Consider the following 15,283-nt stretch of genomic DNA (forward strand, 5'->3'; position numbering starts at 1 on the left):
CGTTCAGCAATCAGCATACAGTTGTGGTCATCTGGCTTGAATCTCCCTCCAACGTGTATGTGACAGAGGAGTGTTTTATAATAAATCAGCTGATGTTCCAAGAAAGGATCCCTACATAAGAGTGTGTATGTTTCTATGAACACTAGAGACAAAGCGTTACCACGTTTACCAGCAACCTATCTTACTGCAGCCTTGAGAAAAGCACAGAGTGAAAGAGTGAAAGAAATGTCTTGTTTAAGAACGCAGTGCTGGCCTAGGCAAAGAACAGTTTGATAGAGAGAATTAAACACGACCGCAAATATTGTTAAAATAATAAACAAAGCTGAATAAAATATATCTAGGTTAAAGTGCACAGCGACAGGCCTAGTTCGCTAAAATAACGTATATGAAGTTATAACTAAAATGGCTACACAGCAATATCCTTGCCTCTAATGTTGAAGAGGTAGGGGGCAGAGGTCCTTGGGTGCTCCTGAGTGGATGGAGTTCATGATGACTGTGGTGTTGTGTGTGGTGAGTTGCTCCCATGGGATGAGGAGCTGATCAGAGGAGACTTCTGTTGGATTAAGGAGGATGTAGCGGTCAGTTGGTTGGGGCTCAAAGTTCTTGTAGATGGTGGTTATCTTGTTGTGGAAGTGGTCTGCTAAAGTGTCTCAGATTTCCTGTGAGCGAGGGACCGTGTTCTCAATGGCCCTAAGGAAGGAGAGCTCTCTGATGATGCTGAGGAGTTCCATGGTGTGGTTGGCACTTGCTTTGATGAGGTTTGCTAGGGCATCTTTTTTTGCGTCTTTAAAGTTGCTGGTGGTATTTGTTTAGGGCTGACTTGAAGGTGGCTCGGTCTGTGGTGTTTCTGCTGGTGCGCCATTTTCTCTCCAGTTGTTTGCAGCTGGATTTCATTGTCCTGGGCTCTGGCATGTACTAGATTGCTTATTTGGTAGATATGTTGGTCTTGGCTTGTTGGATGGGGGCGACGTCCGTGGTGTTGGCGATCCAAGTGGCAAAGTTCTGGACTGCTTGTTCCAGGTTGGTTGGGGGGGTCAGGCTGGGTGGTCTGGAGTGCATCTATCCATTGGATCTTTGTCACTTTGTTCCAGCTGTGAAATGGGGGTGATGTGGGGACTGATGGCTGTGCATGGTGATCTGTGATAGTGAAGTGGACAGTGGAGTAGTTGGTCCAAGTGAGTTCTATGGCATGGCTGCATTTGACTCTGTCACTCAGGTAGCTCAAGATTCAGGGGGCAGGTCCGGTCTTCCTTCTCAGAAAGCAGGGCAGGTCAACCAGCAGGGGGTCCGCTGGCAGCAGCGTCCACAGGTCCAATATTTATACATGGTGCCAGCTTTGAAGTAGGTGAAACTTTGACACTTTTCCCCACATCTGGTTATAGAATGTCCTTCCTTCCCCTGCCATGGCCCCAAAATGTCTGGGCTGCCAAAAGACTAGACTGTGAGACTAGACCAGTGAGTGTAGAAGGTAGTTCCTATTGAAATGCAAGTGTGTTAGGTGACAGCTCTGCCCAGCATTCTGTCAGGATGTCCCATCCTGCACACACCTAGGCCCTGATTAATACTTTTTTTGTGCCGTATCACCATAATTTTTTGATGTAAAAGCGTATTGCAAACTTACAAAATACAGTTGTATTTTGTAAGTTTGCGAGGCTTTTGCGTCAATAAATGATGGTAATGGGGGGCAAAAAAAGTATAAATAAGAGACCTAGGGCCTGATTACAACTTTGGAGGAAGGTGTTAATCCGTCCCAAAAGTGACGGATATACCACCAGCCGTATTACGAGTCCATTATAGCCTATGGAACTCGTAATACGGCTGGTGGTATATCCGTCACATTTGGGACGGAGTAACACCTCCTCCAAAGTTGTAATCAGACCCCTAGTGTCCCTTTGTGATTCTGTCTGAGAGTAATACACCAAGGACAACTGCTAACTACACCTAGTCATGTGACCCAGGACACAGGCTGCAGACATCAAATGGTTAGGACAAGAAAATGCCAACAATCTAAACAGGGCATTTTCAGAACCTGACTTTACAATGAAAGAGGTTTTTAAATTCGATTTGAGTTTAAACCTAACATTCATACCTACTCTCAATCAAAAGTTATCACTTATTACATGTACGTTAAGCCAATGTTATCCTAAGGGAGAGATTGGCTGTGCAGTAGTGATAAATGATTTTAGGAGTTTTTCACTACAGGACATGTAAAACTTAAAAAAAACATGTTGTATTTTTTAAATACAATGCACCCTGCCCAATGGAATTTTAGGGCCTACTCTAAGGGTGATATGTATTAAAAAGGAAGGTTTACCCCTGGCAAAAGGTTTATTTTAGCAGGTGAAAATGAACATTTAGAACTGCACACACAGGCTGCAAAGGCAGGCCTGAGACATGTTTGAAAGTGCTACTGAAGTGGGTCGCACGAATAATCAGTGTTGCAAGCTCATTAGTAGCATTTCATTTACAGGCACTGGGTACATGTACTACCACTTTATTAGGGGCTTACAACTAAATAATCTGTGCCAATTGGGTGTAAGCAACTTTTACCAGGATCCGGGGAGGGAGCACAAGCATTTTAGCACTCACTAGGAGTGGTAAACTGCAGAGAGGTATAAAAGCCAACACAAACAGGTTCAGAAAACAGGAAGGGGGAATGCAAAATGTTTGGGGGTGACCCTGCAGAGAAGACCAACCCCAACACTTACAGTTTGTGCAATACCCTGGAAATGCACACATGTACTCCTATCAAGTGCATATGTAAAGATTTTATAGGATGAAAAACTGGAAAGAACATCCTGATAATAAAAGGGGATATATATATATATATATGAAGTGTTTTTTTAAAAAAAATACTTTCGCCATGAAAAAGATGCACATGCTAATGTTAGGTTACAGTTTGGAGGTGGGGCTTTAACCTGAAGCATTGCTTTATTTCACTGATCAACAGAGCAACAAAACTATTTTATGACTCACCACAAATAATTCCTCCAAAGTTGGAATTTCGGACTTTTTATCTTCATCCTTTGTGAATCGAGCCATTAGTATTCTCACTGCAATTCATCTGTCCAGAAGGCTTCACTCCCCCATTAATGAAAGGTCAAGAAAAGTGTGTATCTGTTACCATGGCCAGTGAGTTCAAGGTATAGCACTGGCAGAAGTGTTTACTTAAAAACTGGTTTATAGGGCCTGACTGTTCTAGCACATGTGCCCAGGGTCCTGAAACACTCATTCGGGAATCACATTTTCATGTCTGATGGTGGCATTTAATGATTTTCCTCTTAATAAATACTCTTTGCCATCCCCTGTGACTTACAGGCCCTCATTCTGACCCTGGCGGTTCTCTACCGCCAGGGCCAACGGGGGCGGGAGCACTGCCGACAGGCCGGCGGTGCTCCCTTGGTCATTCTGACCGCGGCGCTTTGGCCGCGGTCAGAACGGGAAAACCGGCGGTCTCCCGCCGGTTTTCCACTGACCTTAGAATCCTCCAAGGCGGCGCAGCTCGCTGCGCCGCCGAGGGGATTCTGACCCCCCCTACCGCCATCCTGTTCATGGCGGGAAAGCCGCCATGAACAGGATGGCGGTAGGGGGGGTCGCGGGGCCCCTGGGGGCCCCTGCCGTGCCCATGCCAATGGCATGGGCACGGCAGGGGCCCCCGTAAGAGGGCCCCGCAAAGTATTTCAGTGTCTGCCTTGCAGACACTGAAATACGCGACGGGTGCCACTGCACCCGTCGCACCTTCCCACTCCGCCGGCTCGATTACGAGCCGGCATCCTCGTGGGAAGGGAGTTTTTCCCTGGGCTGGCGGGCGGTCTTTTGGAGACCGCCCGCCAGCCCAGGGAAAAACTCATAATACCCTCCGCGGTCTTCTGACCGCGGAGCGGTATAATGGAGGGCGGGATCCTGGCGGGCGGCCTCCGCTGCCCGCCAGGGTCATAATGAGGCCCACAGTGTCTAGTAAGCATACAAGTGGCTGCCTGGGTTCTGTGTAAACAGAGCAGCTCACTAAAGGGCCTATATATGTAAAAGTAACATAGCTCAGCGCAGCAACTCAACTTGCAGCACTACATTACAGGGAAAGGGCAGGAATGCACTGTATTTATTACAATACAGACTGTCTTGTCCTTTCCCCAGTGCTGGCACACAATCGGCTGCCTGGTTCCAACTCAGGCACCCAGGCAGAATTCAGCACACATTAAAAGAGGAAAAAACATTGAGAAATGAAGATATTTCTCCTCGTTATGCCTCACCGCGGAAGGCGTAGCATTTTGATGCATTCCCAGGCCTGCCAGCAATGGTAAATCTGGAAAAGCATGAAAATCCATGTGAGTTGCATGGGAACACACATGCAGCGCCCATCAAATTTCTTCCCAGGGCAGAGTAATGCAATGCAGTGATTTGCCCTGCGTTACTCCTAATGTTTCAAGCCGCGCAAAGTGGCCTTGCGTGGTTTGATAAATCATATTTTAGGGTTTGTGTCAAGCATGCACCATATTGCATGGCGCAATTGTGATGCAAACTCTTCATAAATAGGGCCCTAAGTGTGATATATGTGGCATCTGCTTCCAAACATCAGATATATATGGGGAAATTGAGCATTGCCCACATTAGTTTGCTAGAATGACATTGAAGTATTATGGTGATGAGCAGGAGGGCCTCTACCCTGATTGGTTTTCTGTTGTTTGTACAGAGTATTTTTTTGTTTCCTGTGTTTGTCAGTAAGCACTCGTGTTCATGCGCGCAAGGTTCTTTTTCCATATTTGCCCTTCACTTGGTCCTTACTTTACATAATCAGTAAATACATGTAGTTGTGTCTGGTGTGTGTGTGTTTTGTACATTTTATTTGTGGCTTTCTATAGCATGAAATCGACCCAGGCATTGAATCCTCAACAGCAGCTCGCCCTGCACAGCAAGAGAGCCGATACTACAATATTCGCTGCATATTGAGGGGAGGTATATCAAAATACTATTTTTCTTGATATAGTTTGTTCTTTGTTTCTAGGTACCAACCGCTATTTTGCTAGAGCCATAGTTAGGTGTTTTCCAAATTACCTTTAACTAAATTGTTTTGCATGAAGCCCAAACATGTTACTCTAATCAGAAGGTTAGTTCGGGAGTCCTGTAAATGTTAACAAATTGCTATTAACAAAGAATTGATGTTGTCCACCTGTTAAATCTAGATGTATGTCATTTCTATTGCGCAGTTATTTTTGGTCTTAATTTGTACTGTGACTCTTGAATGTTTAACTGTTAATGCTTTAGTTAAATTGAGATTCTTTAGACGATTTGGTCAACCAATGTTATTCGTGTATGTTTACCATTTGGTTTTAAGACTTAGGGCCATATGTATGAAAAAATGGCCTTGGGAATCACAAATAGCGATTTTTAAGAAATCACTATTTCCGAGTCGCAATTGGCCATGTAACAAAATTGCGATTAGGAATTAGCGATTTCTTAAAAATCGCTATTTGTGGATGGCGAGGCCCATTTACCGAATTGCAATTTGCATTTTCGCAAATTGCGATTTTTTTGCGATTCGGTAAAAAATTGCAAATTGCGAGAAATTTTGAGAAAGCACACCTGGAGGAGCCTGATGACATCACCAGCAGGAAATGAGTCATCCCAGGCAGTTTCAGGTGCCACACCCAAACCAGCATCCTGAGAGAGAGCAGGCCAGCACTCAGAAGCAGCCAGCACACCTGAGCAAGGATGGACACCCCAGGCCAAGCACAGGAGAAGGGAGAAAGAAAGCGCAAACTAAAATTCAGCGAGCAGGAGCTTGAGGTGCTGACTGAGGAGGTGGTCAGGAGCCATGACCTCCTTTTTGGAAAAAGCTCACTCCAGGTGCCTGAGAGTGAGAAGAGGAGACTATGGGCGGATATACAGTCAAAAATCTGCGCAATTGGAGTGGCACAGCGCTCCGTTGAAGAAATCAAGAAGAGGTGGTATGACCTGCGGTCCCGTGTGAAGGAGAGGGTGGCAAGGAGACTGCAGGAGGCCAGGGGCACAGGAGGCGGTCCACCCACAGAGGCACCATCCACACCATTGGAGGACCTAGTCGAGTCCACACTCCTCCCTGAAGCTGTGACAGGGGTCACAGAGATCGACACCTCCGGCACACCAAGTACCAGCCAAGGTAAGTGCAATATTGTTTTGTAACCCCATATGTGTATTCACAAAAGCCCCTTAGGAATTAGCAAGTAATGTTAAACATTGTGAGAAGTAGTCCAGTCCACATCTTAGAAGCAGCACAACAATGCATTATGGGAGTGGCGGTCCACAACCCAGAGCTAAAAGTAGCACATACAATGTATTTAAGTAGAGTGACCCCCAGAGGAACACAACACACACAACACAGTGTAGAGAAGTACCTGTACCTTTATTACCATTGTCTGACCGTAAATGTAACATACATAACTGACATGCTGCATATTGTCGTTGCAGGTGGGCCAGGCCCAGCAGCCACAGCATCAGCACGGGTAGGCAAGACTGACACCCATCTGGCCTCCGATTCAAACACCAGTGGGTCCCTCAACATTGCGACTGTCCGACGCAGGCCCAGGGCACTGCCACTGCCAGAGCTCAGCAACGACTCAGATGAGCAGCAGGAAGGGCCAATTTCCCCATCAGCACCAGGCAGGCGCAGCCAGATGCAGGAGGTCAGGTGTCATCAGACCACAGCACCACGCAGGATGGCGACAGATTCCGGGGCACAGCAGCATGAGGCAGGTGAGGGTCCCTCCCGCTTTGGTGGGCTGGAAGCTGCTATGTTGCAGCAGCAGCGCCTACAAAATAAGAGAATCCTCGGATTAGAAAAAAACTTGCGCAAACATAACCGCAACATGGTGGGCCTGCATCGCCAACTTGACTCCCTCAATAACAACATAGTACAGCTGCGTGAGGGACAGGTGCAGGCATCACGCCATGAGAGGGTGAGCCTGCGCGGACAGGAGCGCAGATTTTGAAACATGTTTGGCAGCTTCTGTTGTTCGTCCAACACGGTGGCAAATTCAACTGCACTGATTGGCCGTCGTGCAGTGGCTGCACAAGTGGAGGCAGCACACAGCAGCAGGGACGTGGTGAATGGACTGGAGCAGATCCCCAATGTGATCGAACACATTATGGGACCAAGGTCAGCCTCTCCGAGTGAGCTTGCACTGGGGGACACTAAGGACAGTTCCAGCCTCAGCAGTGTAGCTGTACCAGCATTGGACACCAGAGGGCGCAGTGCCAGGCACAGCACTGCCACTGAGGCTGACATTAGAGGTGCCAGTGATGTAACTGGGCACCGAGTGGTGTGCGTTGGTGCAAAAAATGACTCTAGCTGCCAGTGGACTTCTGTTTTCACTATGAAGTAATAGTGCATTACTCAGGTCCTTCATAGTTTTGAGTTTCTCACTTAACCTTTTTTTGTTATTCCTCGCACGGACATTACCTGACTTAAGGTAATACATTTATTACACTACAGGTACAGTTGTCAGAGGATTTGTGTAATTTATACTCACGTCTGAAATGGTTGTGTGTGATGTCGGCACGCCTTTGCCTTCCCTCTGCTGCACTGGTCCAGTCTGCTGGATGTAGGGGTGGTATGGGATCATCATCCTCATCAGATTCAGTATCACATATTTCTACAGGTATGCCCCTGGTGGTAGCTATATTGTGTAAGATAGAACAAGTAGCCACTATTCTACATGTCGTCTCTGGACTGTACTGTAGTGCCCCTCCACTTTTGTGGAGGCACCGGAAGCGACTCTTCAGCAGTCCAAATGTGTGCTCCACCACATTGCGGGTTGCCCTGTGTGCTGCATTGTATCTCCGTTCAGCAGGTGTTGCAGGATTGAGGTAGGGCGTCATCATGTAGGTGCGCACTGCGTAAGCATTGTCTCCTGGAAGGGACAGAGGGTATGATAAGAAGTGGGCCATCTGACATCAGCACGCCATCAATGCGCCATTGTATAGAGTGACAATACCTAGTAGGGATCCTTCACCAAACTCCCCAGCCAGCAGTCGTGTGTGAATCCCGCTGTGGCGAAAGATGTACGAATCATGTGTGCTCCCTGGGTACCTGGCCACGAGATCAGTAATGATGTAGGAGGCATTGCATATCACCTGCATATTCATTGAATGTTGGTATTTCCTGTTGCGGTACACATGCTCTGTGGCGGATGGTGGAAAGATTGCCACATGTGTCCCATCTATGGCACCTAGGACGTGGGAGAACTGTGCTATCTGGTAAAATTCAATTTTTGTCTGCTGTATTTCCTGTGGGGTGTGGGGGAATCTGATGTACTGGTGTATCCTGCTCAGCATGGCGTTGATAAATGCATTGAAAAATCTGAAGAGGGTACTCTGTGATACCCCTCCAGCTGCTGCTATGACCCCTTGATAGCTCCCTGAGGCGAGTAGGTGGAGGGAGCATAATACCTGCACATGGGTGGGTATGCTGTGAGTCCTTAGTGTTCTGCGCTGCAGTATGGGTTGTAGCTCAGCTATCAGATCAAGTATCATGGCTGAGTTCAACCTATACCTCTCATATATTTCCTCCTCTGTCAGGTTAAAAAGTGTAATGCGCACTCTGAAAATGTGCTCCTGTCTCCTCCTCCCTCTCCTCAAACCTACTAAGATCCTCATCCTCCTCGCCATGACGTAGAGTGCAGCCATTGTGGAAAAGAGTCTAAGGCATTCTGGGCCTCTTTATATATGTTGCACCTGGTTACCACCTGGTTTCAGTTAGTGGTATTTTGTATGTGCAAAATGCCATTCTGCGAAAAATCGCAATTTGCGATTTTTTGATGCATCTCTTTGCGACTTGGATTTTGCGAGTTGCAATTTACGCCTCGCAATTTCCTACTGGAAATACCGTATCGCAAATTGCGACTCACAATTTTGGCGATTTCTTATTTTTGGTCTGCGAAGGCCTTTCATGCATAGCAGACCACTTTTTTGCACTCCCAAACGGCCGAATTTTGCGATTCGCCTTGTTTGCGAGTGCAAAAAAGTTTCAGACATCTGGCCCTAATTTACTTAACATTAGCATCATTAACATAGGGGAATGAACTTTCTAACTTTTACATAAAGGTGTGGTTATTCATGACCAAATGGGTCATGGTGTGTACAGATCACTGATTCCAAAGAGTATTTTATGATGTTTATTGATTATGATTTTGAAATTGCATTGAATTAAGGAATCACTCTAAGCATAGTCAAAAGGTCTATCGAACCTCTAACGCGGCCCCTTATAAATTTAACAACACAAGAACAAATAAGGACAATGCGCTAACAGCTCTATTAACATCAACATGGTCACAAGTAAAAGGAGATGTTTAAAGGTACTAATCTATTAAGATGGAACATGCAGGCCAGTTTCTCCCTGTGATTATGTTTTATGAAGTTACACTGTCTTCATTCAATACATTCTTTAGATATCTGGTTTGAAATTACTCATACGTTAGTCTGAATGTATCCAGAGTAGCACGCTATACCCACTCAAGATGGGTGCCATATTGAGAAAAGAAAGTCTAGCATGGCGGATGAAATTTCACATCTCTTTTACGTGAACAGGATTTTGGACGTGGCAGCCATTTCCAAGTGTATATGGAGATGCCAGTGTGGTTAACTCCTCATCTCGCGGCGAAAACATTCTGAACTAAAGTACTCTTTTGCGGAATGAGTCTCTTCATCAAGCCCTGTGGATTTTCTGAATCAGTATATTCAAGTCGATATTAATGAATGTTGTACACAAGGATTGATACTTGCATATTTGTTGTCTTGCTGTTCATTACAAACTCATGGGTGGTAACAATGGCCTTCAACTTTCCTGGATTGTGTAGGATATTGTGAAGGATGACTTTCCTATGTTTTTTTTATGAATAAGCAGGGCCTTATGTAAGTTTCGGTGGCCAGTGTAAAGGTAGACATGGCGGAGAAGGACATTGGGGGTCATTCTGACCCCGGTGGTCAGAGACCGCCGGGGCCATGGTCGGCGGGAGCACCGCCGACAGACCGGCGGTGCCCCGCAGGGCATTCTGACCGCGGCGGTTCGGCCGCGGTCAGACAAGGAAAACCGGCGGTCTCCCGGCGGTTTTCCACTGCCCTTGGGAATCCTCCATGGCGGCGGAGCCTCATGGGGACTCATTTTAGGCCGATGAATCTTTTGACCCAGTGGTGAGACACCGTAGAAGGAGATAATTGATCAATATGTCAAGCAATATATCGATAATATTATCAACGTATAACACCACAATATACTTCACTTTAGACATTGGTTAAACTGTCGGCGCAACCATGACCTTTCAGTCATGAATAACCACACCTTTATAGAAGTTTTGTGAATTTTATTCCCTATTGATTACAATCTAATAGTAAGAGTATTAATCTCAAAACCATGAAGCAAAAGAGCATAGTCACAATATGGCAACTGTGATAAGATTTTGACAATGCGAAAATTATGAACCTAAAACACCAATATATGATAGACACAGACCAGAGTACATAGAACATCATATACGTCTCCATTCAGCATAGCACAATGTCAGTCACGGTCGTCGCGTCAGTCAGGGTGAACCCCTACTCTAACCACTAATTGGCATTAGCATGTTGGACTTCATGCAAAACAATTTAGAACACCAATTTAGAAACATCTAACTAAGGTCTATCCAAAAATACAGCAGTTGGTACCTAGAGAGGAAAAGCATATAGACAAATCACAGTAGCAATTGTCATATTTACCCTCCTCAGATTGAGCCAGCATACAGGATCAGTCTTCGTCTTCAGGACATCAGTTAGATCGCCGTCAATCTATTTCGTCTAAGGGACAGGGGACACTTCCCTCATAAGGAGGACAAGTGTAATTGGGCAGTCTATGGATGAGGATGGTTCTAAGTCTCAAATCACCAAACAGAGTGACAGAGTTTCTGGATGCAATCGATATCATTCCCTACCTAATGCCCCCGAGTCTCCTGTGTCATGGGTTTTTATCCCTTTTTCACAATACATTCCCCCAAAATTCTATTGGATAGCACATCCGGGGTTACTTCATTTTCTGGCACGTTCTTCAGGTCAAAAGTTCCCTTTTCCATGGTCGAATGTCCTTGAAAGTTTCCATATTTGTTGCAAAACGTACAAAACTTATACTAAAGCAGCTAGCATGTGGATGGGAATATAACTAGCATTGTTACATAAAACGGAGAAAAGAACAAATGTTGGGTCATGGCCTTTTGCGAGTCAGCACACTGAAGAAACAGAAAAATATGCTTTAATATAAGAGCTACACGACTAAGTTTTCAACTCACGCTAACTTAAGACTTATGGATTCTAATAAACTTAATCCTCATAGGTGTTAACATAGTCAATTAATCATAATGCAAGCAATTATTTCTTATAATCGACATTAGCATATGTGTACAACAGCAACTTCACTTATAATTGCATTAAGAATACATTCAAGCGAATAATATTTTGCGATCGTTTTGTATGCAGCATTGTTAAGTTAAGCATTTCACATCTAATAGGTAATATTTAAACTATGCTCTCTCAGTCCCTCTTCTGATGACGCTCGTCATCACACAATTTTCTCTTTGATCTAAATTTTTCACCTTGCGCATAATACGCATTTCAACATCTTGCCCTTTCTGTGAGCTTTCCCATATCTCATTGAACATTTTCTCTCTTTCACTTTCTTCATTTCTTCTGGCTCTTTTGGTCCAATTTCTTTTTACTTTATCATTAATTTTACATGCCCCCCATGGTCCTAATAGACAAACCAAAACGATTAGTAAACCCATGAGAATTTTTGCAAGTACCCCATTCCAAATGTTGGTAAACCAGCTTCCGAGTCGGGCAATTCCCTTTCCAAATTTCTCCCAAACATCAAGTTCTTTCAGATATTTCAAATCTGTACCATCTCTAGTAAGGTTAGTAAGCATGCTTCTAATTTTCTTACTGTTATCAGGTATAAATGAGCAACAATGACGCTCATTAAGCATTTTGCAGACTCCTCCACTCTTTGCTAAAAGAATGTCTAAAGAAAGCCGATTTTGAAGAGTCATAGCTCTTTCTGCAGCAAGTTCAGTATCCATCAGGAGTATAGCTCCTGTAAATTTATCAACATGTTATCCACTATAGTAGAAAACCTTTGAATTTTCATGGAATTCAAGATAACCCCTACTGATGGGATTATGGCTCCAAATATATCACCAATGACAGCCGCCACTGATTCTCGTTTTTGTCTAGGATGTTGTAATTCAGACGTTTTAGGTATTTGTTTTAAGTCATCAATCTGGTATATCTTTGGGAATACTATCCCCAAATAACATGTCCCATACCATCCCTTAGGGAGACGGTAATAAGCATTTAGCCCACAGATGTAATAGATTCCAGGAATCGCTGGATCTTGTCCATTCAACATAAAGGTCCTTTTACTCTGAAACAAAAACACATGCCTACACTCACTCGTGCCCACAAACAAATTGTCTTGATCAGATTTCGGCCTATATACACAAAGCCTACCTACGTGTAATGCATCTATAGCTTATTTCCCTTGCGTCTTGATTGCAGTATAGGCATAATCATTTGCATAGGTACGTTTCTCTAATCCTTTTTCTAACCTTTCTTTCAGTACTTTACGTCTATCATCTGTGTGATCTAAAAAGCTCTTCTCTACAGGCGACAGTAAGCAAGTCAAATTATTGCGATGTGCATAAGCAGTCCCAAATGTAAGTGTTGGCTCAAAGAATCCTCTAACTATTTTTATATCATGCTCTTTAGCTAATTTATTTAAGAATTCAATCACAGGCACAAAGGAAAACACAACATCCAAGTTTGAATAAAAGTATTGCACATGCTCTTGATTATAAAATCTTGTTAGTAGTAAGCTGCAACTAATTCCATAAGAAAGAGGGAGACTATGATAGGTAACTCCCTCCTGCACAGACGAAGGAATTTTAGGCCCGTATTTATACTTTTTTTGCGCCGCATTTGCGTTGTTTTTTTACTCAAAAATGGCGCAAACTTGCAAAATGCCATTGTATTTTGTAGGTTTGCGCCGTTTTGCAAATGCAGCGCTAAAAAAAGTATAAATACGGGCCTTAATACATACATAACAATCTTTCGCATCCATTGTTTCCACATACTCATTTAGTAAGCGATAGAAGACATTAGTAGATAGTTCTCTTTGCATTAGTCCCTTCATGCATATGTCTTGCATCCTGCTCAAATTTCTCCCACGGTGTTAGTGCAGTAGTAGTTTCAGGTTTTGAAGTTGCGTTAATAGTTTCTTTCTCCCTCCATGGCATTCCCACAATCACTCCCACTATCATCACTGCACACACAACACCTATCATAAGACCTAACCAACCACACACCTTACTCCCTTTGCTACTATTTCTATTGTAAGCCATGTTTGTATAGAATCAGAATAGCAGATCAACAATCAACTTGAGGATAAACTCTTGCTTTTTTTCTGCATATATTACAGCGTCTTCACTCACTCCAGGACCCTTTTCTTCAATTCAGGTTAGCAGCTAGTCGTAATCAGGTTTCTTTGAAAGTCAGATTCGGTTTTCTAGTGTCACTTCCAGTAGCTTCTAAAGTCTCTCTTTCTTTCCAGTTTTCAATTTAGCCAAAAAGATTTTCTCAAACTCATTCAGGTGCCGTAGTATTGGCCTGGTACTTCTCGATCAAAACAGAATGCTAGGAATTCCTGTTGCCATTCAGAGGTTGTAGCATATGCCCATTCAGGACCTGTATATCTTCTGTTTGCAATTCTTTTTCTTTTTAATCTTCGTTCACTTTGTTGTTCTCCCTCACTCAGATCATCTGCTTGTGAAGTATCACTCTCTTCTATTATTGTGTAATTTGATATCTCTCTTATCTTAGGGTGTGGCTTGTCTGGCCAATTGTCACCTTTATGTGTCTTGGTTCGATGTTTTCCTTCAGAACGTTGGACAGCACCCTCCTCTTGTGATATGGTGTTTTCTCTTGACGGACCTGCAACTGGTTCGGGAAGCTCTGACAGGCTTTGATTTGTATTTACAGTTTCTCCTTCTCTTTCTTCTTCTGGTTCTATGTTGGGTTCAGATTCTAACCCGTATTCGTCTACTTCTGGGAGAACCTCTCCTTGGCTTAGTTCTCCTGCTGCCTCTACTGAGATAGGCACTCTGTCACCTCTCTCAAACTCATTGATAGTTTGAGGGACAAGGCTGTTCTCAGTGGGCTCTCCGGTAGTCTCAGTTCCTTCTCGACTGTTCTCTGACCCTGAGACTTTTCTTCCTGAATTCGCTGTGCCGGAAACTTCAAGTTCCTCTTCAACAGGACACGTTACCTTTTTTGTATGACTGGCATGTATCCAGTTGGGAACTCCGGCACACTTCACAGCAGTAGTAGTCGTCAATATTACTTGATATGGCCCTTTCCAACGTGGTTCTAGACACAATTTTCTCACGTGCTTCTTGACAACCACCCAATCGCCGGCTTGTAGAGAGTGGCCTGGATCGCCAATCGGTGGCAACGTGTTAGCTTCTACCTGGTGAGAAAAAGAGCGAATCACGTCAGCCAAAGCTTTGCAGTAATCCAACACCATATCATCTGTAATATTCACTAGTGCATTTGCAGGTAGTGCTGGTAATCTCATAGCTCTGCCCATGAGGATTTCATGGGGGGACAGTCCTGTTTTCTTGTCTGGTGTGTTTCTCATTGACATCAGCACTAGAGGTAAGGCATCTGGCCACTTCATATTAGTTGCTGCGCACATTTTTGCCATCCTTGATTTCAAAGTACCATTCATCTGCTCTACTAATCCTGATGCTTCAGGGCGATAGCTACAATGCAGCTTTTGTTCAATGTTGAGTGCAGCACACAAAAGTTTAATCACCTCATTATCGAAGTGTCTCCCCCTATCTGATTCTATAGAAACTGGAAACCCGAATCTTGGTATCAGTTCCCTAAGTAGTAGTTTTGCAACTGTAAGACTGTCATTCCTACGTGTGGGATATGCCTCAATCCAATGACTGAAAACGCACACAATCACCAACACATACTTCAATCCTCCACAAACAGGCATTTCAATAAAACCCATTTGCATTTTGTTGAATGGACCTCCAGCTCTCCCAATGTGGCTCAAACTTACCACAGTTCCTTTTCCAGCATTCATCTGTTGACAGATGACGCTCCTGTGGCAAGTGATTTCTGCGGCATGTCTGAATTTTGGATTGAACCAATCAATCTTAAAGGATCTGATCATGGCATTTCTTCCCAGATGTGCCTGCCCATGATAGAGCCGGGCAAA

The 15,283-nt window shown here is 44.3% G+C and overlaps 1 pseudogene; it reads left to right on the top strand.

Moving 5' to 3' along the window:
- The window catches only part of LOC138301477 (uncharacterized), a 102,085-nt pseudogene that overhangs the window by 63,797 nt on the left and 23,005 nt on the right, over nucleotides 1–15,283 (top strand).

This window comes from Pleurodeles waltl, chromosome 6 (genome assembly GCF_031143425.1).
Source record: "Pleurodeles waltl isolate 20211129_DDA chromosome 6, aPleWal1.hap1.20221129, whole genome shotgun sequence".
Lineage (NCBI taxonomy): Eukaryota > Metazoa > Chordata > Amphibia > Caudata > Salamandridae > Pleurodeles > Pleurodeles waltl.